The sequence below is a fragment of the Perna viridis genome, chromosome 5 (genome assembly GCF_037379345.1).
Source record: "Perna viridis isolate PV_CMFRI_1.1 ecotype Kerala chromosome 5, ASM3737934v1, whole genome shotgun sequence".
NCBI lineage: Eukaryota > Metazoa > Mollusca > Bivalvia > Mytilida > Mytilidae > Perna > Perna viridis.
Genome location: NC_142449.1, coordinates 6,690,551 through 6,696,550, shown reverse-complemented (window position 1 = coordinate 6,696,550; position 6,000 = coordinate 6,690,551). Strand labels below are relative to the sequence as shown.

At 32.1% G+C, this 6,000-nt stretch overlaps 1 protein-coding gene across 1 annotated transcript in view; it reads left to right on the top strand.

Moving 5' to 3' along the window:
• The first annotated feature begins 342 nt into the window (after nt 1–342).
• LOC148615763 (uncharacterized) overlaps nt 343–6,000 on the top strand; it is a 35,205-nt gene continuing 29,547 nt past the window's right edge. The window contains exon 1 of the mRNA XM_088581562.1: nt 343–562. The gene's annotated coding sequence lies outside the window, so the exon portion shown is untranslated. The remainder of the gene's footprint in view (nt 563–6,000) is intronic.

Below are 6,000 nucleotides of genomic sequence, written 5' to 3'. Positions count from 1 at the left end.
TACTCGGTAATGACTTACTCTCTTAAAATGGAGGTAGAAAACAATGAGAAAAATCCGCAAACTCGACTTGAATGATAAAATATTACGACGGAAGCAAAAGTAATACGTTAATTAACAGATATGTCCGTCTTAACCACGCTTTTAACAGAAAAAAGAATGACCATGACAAGACCAAGCAATTTCTCGAAACAAATATAAAACCAGCATGTTCTACAGTTCGTAAAACAAGTTAAAATTCTGAACATGTCCTCAACTCGGAAAATCAAATTGATAGAAAATATTAATAGTATTAATTAAAATCGATATACGTAATAAAAGTAACATCGCGGAGCAGGACTGAAATGTATGCCATCATTTTCTAATTTTGAAATGCACAAAACGCGTTTGTATTAGATAATTATATATTGATCTATTGATAGGTTGGAAGGTTTCAGCTCATTGGTTTTTTTTCTGGAAGCGTGACAACCTTAAACTTTTTAACCGTGTAGAATCCATCAAAGATAGTATGCTAGTCCTACAGTGTTCAGCATTATGGATTAAAATCTTTTGGAGTTCTGTAAAGGTAAGTTCGTTTACACATTTATTATTTTTTTTCTTTTATTCGTTAATTCTTTTTTAAAAGAATCATTTTTTGGTATTTCAGGACATTTAAGCATTGTAGTGCTTAATAAGCAATGTGTATTTTTGAAAGGCTTTATTTCAAAAAGTAGTTATAATATTGTATAAACGTTTCGTTGTTAATTGGTTGCTGAGAAATTACGTTTGTGTTAAACCGTGACTAACAAATCAGTTTTTAAGTCGTTAATATTGTTAAAGACTTCTTGCACCTGTAATTTCAGTACTTTGTTATGATTTGCATAATTATATATATATTTATTTAAATTCCACGTAATGATGCAGATATATGCAGTGTTTTCCGCCATAACGTCAAAGTCATCGCTTTATATGAGATGAAAATGTTCCTCTCAATATCATACACGTGTGTTCTACGTGTGTGTCTTGCTTGTATGAAAACGGAAAGTTTACACGAAATGATCGGTTAGCATTGAACATTACCCAATTTCCGATTCAGGCATAGGGGCTTGGTACAAGACTTTATAGGTCATATACATTAGTAAGGCCACGATATTTATGAATATGTATTGCCAGTTGTTTAATCTGATTCCTAATCTGGTTTCCTGGTCAATATCATAAGCGACCTAAAGATCGCTAAAACGTACCTCCTTAATAAAATAAGATACATATATCTATGTGTGTGTTTTAATTGTATGAGAACGAGAAGTTTACATTAAAAGATGAAATGACCGGTTAGCATTAAATTTATGTAATTTTACATAGTATTCGAACACATGGGCTCGTTATATATTGTCAGGACCGTGATATCTATTTACAGCCATTGCCAGTAGTTTAATCTGGTTCCGGGTAATTGAAAACATTCGGGTCTTCACGGTTACGAAAAAGTACGCAATCATGTCAAGGGAACAAATATTTTAAAGCATATCTCATTCCTTCCATTTCAATTATTGAAAGTATGCCAAAATCAGTGACAGAGAATATTTGACGATTAGCGACTTAAAAGTCTTTGATTTTAATGAGTGTTGTCATAGAAACAACGAGGACTATTGAATTCTATAATCTATATAAAAATATAGTATTTAGCTCCATCGCGAAGAGTGATTAAATCGAATAAAAGTAGTACACCTCTTAACATCTATAAAGAAGGGCAGATGGAATCATTAAAGAAGGGAACACAAAGAAAAAGGGAAGGGTCCTGCAGAAAGGGGGAGGAATCATTAAGGAAAAGGGGTGGAATACCCATTGATACAGGTGTTTCGATATGATGATACGAGTGTGTTATGTTAATGTAACCAAGCGCAATTGAAATGAGGGCGACATCGGTAGACGAAAAATTCGAAAATATTTGAACAAAAACCAAGCGATGTGACGGAAACGGAATACGAGAGAAAGGAAACAGTCATGTCAAAACAAACATGAGAAAATATGCAGAAAACTTAAAGCAAATGAAAACACTGGAAGCATATAGATCTCTGTTTGATTTAATATAACAGCGAATTTCAGAATTAAAATAAATAGAATTGTTCGCGGCGAAAATAAATAACTTGAAATATTAACACAACAAATAAGAAATACAAAATATGCAAAGCTCATGTAGATAAGGTGTATCATGTGGATTGTACATTTCTTCAATTCGTTTTTTTATTATTATTATTTTATTTTTGTATACATGTGTTCCTTTTTCTATGCATTGAGAGTCTGGAAAATTAAGTCAGTAGATATTTGAAAAAAGGTAATAACAGTAAATACGCTCTTTAAAAAAAAAAGAAAATCTTTTTGCCCTTGCTCTGTTTGTTTCATATTTTATATGTTTTTATATTTGTTTTTTTTTATTACTGAGTTACTAGATTAGTTCAGTTCACTATTATAGCGTATGCTTTTGTTTCATTTTGAAAGCAGAAGCTGATTACCAATACCTAAATAGGAAATTAACAAACATTGTATGTTTATCACGTTTCTGGGTGAATTCAGTAAAGATTTTTCAGAGGGTCACTGATGGCATAATGGAAAAAAAATAAAGACGAGATGGCATAAATGCTATATGCTCTAAAATCGGGTGACTTCCGATAAAAGCTTGGTTCCTTTGATATGATTGCGCACTCTTTCGTAACCGTGATGACCCGAATGTTTTCAATTACCCGGAATCAGATTAAACTACTGACAATGGTTATATATAGATGTCGGGGTCCTGATTTTATATATATATATGTGTGTGTGTGTGTGTGTGTGTGTGTGTGTGTGTGTGTGTGTGAATCGGAAACTGGGTAATATTACATAAATTCAATGCTAACCGATCGTTTCATCTTTTCATGTAAACTTCCCGTTCTCATTCAAATAAAAAACACACACATACACATGTGCATGATATGTTTTTAAACGAGGTACGTTGTAGCGATCTCTGGTTCGCTTATGATATTGACCAGGGAACCAGATTATTGAATATTCATAGAATTTGCGGCCCTGCTAATGTATATGACCTATATAGTCTTATAACGAGCCCGTGCCTGAATCGGGAACTGAGTAATGTTCAATGCTAACCGATCATTTATGTAAACTTTCCGTTTTCATACAAGCAAGAAACACACGAACACACGTGTATGATATTTAACAGGTACATTTTTATATCGTGTGAAGCTAGAACTATGACGCTATTGTGGTAAACACGGCACAGATATGCAGTATTACGTGGAGTATAAATATATTTTCATGCAAATCATATGCGAATATAAAGTACTGAAATTACGAGTGCAAGAAGTCGCTAAAAGTATTGGGGACTTAAAAAGATAAATTTCTGACTGGAATACCCAAAAAATCTTGTCACAAAAGCTGGACTTTTACTTCCATTTAGAAACATGTATATTTAAGTATAGAAAAATTGGATTGAATATATTAGATTTAATACTATATTGTATTAATAAAACTACATTTTATTTTGAAGACAAGAATTTAAGACAAGACAAGATTTATTGATAGCCCCAGACAGAGTAGGTGTACAGTGGACAAAAACACACAAACATGTACATAAATAGGACCAATACACAGACACGATACACAGAACAGTCAATATCATCAAATATGTGAATACATATAAATTCACATTTATATTTTAACACATACACTTTCGTATGATATTAATCATATTTGGATTCTGTGAGTAGTAATATGGGATGTAACGAGATCTTAAATACTTAACCGTTGGATTATTACACTGGAAGAATACATATGTGAAATTCATCTCCCCCTTCATTACAATGATAATATATTCTTTTATTCCTTTGAACTCCATATCACCTCCCAGTTTCTATGGGTAGTTTTAAGTTGGAACATCCTAATCTTGTCGAATAAATACGTTCTGCTGGAGACAATTTGAGAAGATATGATTCCGTTGTGAATTCACATCTAAAAGTAGAATAAAATTCAATGCGAGATTTGGGAAAACCAAGATTGATAGAATTAATCACATAATGTCTGTTTGACTGCGACCTTAAATCAGTTAATATTTTCTTTAACGTGCTCGCCCCATAAGTAACTAAGACTCGTATCATCCAAGATAGATTTAACATAGTTAACCCACCTAAATTTGTTTGGATTATTGGCATGCAATTTAATCGGAAGTCTAACCATTAGATTTGACATTTTGTGTTCCTTTTGCATATTTTTTGCCTAAAAGCTAACCATTCTTACTCTAACAAGTATTTCAAGTGGAATTCTCCATTACTACATAAACCATAAAATTCGGAGTGCTGCTTCTCAGCTTAAGGATATTTTTTACTAAATTTAAGATGCACTTTAACAAAGTTTTGCATGTTTTCAAAACCCCAGACCTCGGGATAACAGTATTGGTGATATCAAAGTAAATGAGAGCAAAAAGAGCTTTTTGGGTTGATCTATTAGACGCTGTCGAAACTGCGGTTGTAATTGAAAACCTTGCCTAGATATTTATACGATTCTGCCACTTCTATATTTTTGTTATATGTTTTACTGAAGACAACAACTTTTGTCTTTTCAGTATTAATTTGTAACTTCCATTGAAGAATATGACTTAGGATTAATTACCACCAAGACTTAATAGAAGAGATGTCAGTAAAGTACTTGTTATTCATTTGACGACTTTGTTAATATTTTAACCGTATTATATTTCTTTTAATTATTGTATTTATCTTAAACTTATAGTTTCATCAAATACAACATGTATATGTATATTTCTTCCCTGCAAAACATTTAATCCCTAATATATAATGATGGTGATAATTAATTCTTGACAGGGCAATATCATCTATAACTCTAAAAGAAGAGTAGAAATCTAAATTATATCGAGAATATGAAAACTATTATATTTTCTTTCCTTCATCCAACAAATAACAACAGGTAGAGCTTTGATAATTGCTATTGTTATTTTACTACTTTTTTCAGATGAGAGAGTTCAAATAAATGACAGAACGTACAAAGCATGACAATTTTATCTTCCAAGAAATGTTCGTTTTGACTGGGATAATTTGATTAAATCGAAGAATACTCCAATTAAAATGATTAAAAACAGTTTTGGAAAACGGGTTTCACTTCCAATATAATTCATTTTAAATTATTTTAGGAAGATCAATAGGAAATTTAAAGATGATGTCAAAAGATATAAACGTTAATATAAACATCAATAGTCCAGAGGTAAACAGACCAAACGTATAAAATAACATTTGAAATAACAGAAAATGAATACAAAACAACAAAAATTAACATTAAAAGATACGTTTTGCTTTGTTACTCTATTTACAAGTGAGAAAATAAAACAATTGAACTAATTGGAAAACATATGACATCTTTAATGGATCGTTATGGTGTATCCATCAGCACCATGAGAACTGATTTATTCAACGGGTCATAGTTTTCCTTTCCTCGTTTGTCTACCCCGGACTTGACTTTTTATGAGCAACTCGGTGGGTGTTTCTAGAACAGCAGAGAACGCTTACCCTACCGGTGCACCTGGTCCATGCTCCCAGTTTTTAGTGGAGTCCGAGTTGCTCATTTACTTTTGTTACTTTGTATTTATGATTTTAGTTACTTTATGTTCTTTGTTGTGTATGTCTGTTTTCCATGTCTGGTCTTTGTCCCTGGATTACATTCTTTTGATTACCGCTATAACCTTGGTTCCCTTGATTACTCTTTGAAACCAGGAGGTATATATTGACCATGGTGTCAGTCCGTTCTTTCGTCCTTTCGGAAAATGTTCTTGCAGTTCTTTCGGAAACCTCTTAATGTTTTGATATAAATCACTTAATATTTGACAGAACGTCTATATAATTATGCCATATCATATGATAAGATTTCAGTCAAAAAATATCAAATTCCAGTTAGACGACTCTATAATTTTTACCATATGTTTTCTTGAGTGGGGTACGGAGGCTTCCTTTTCTGGCTTGTTGTGTTTTG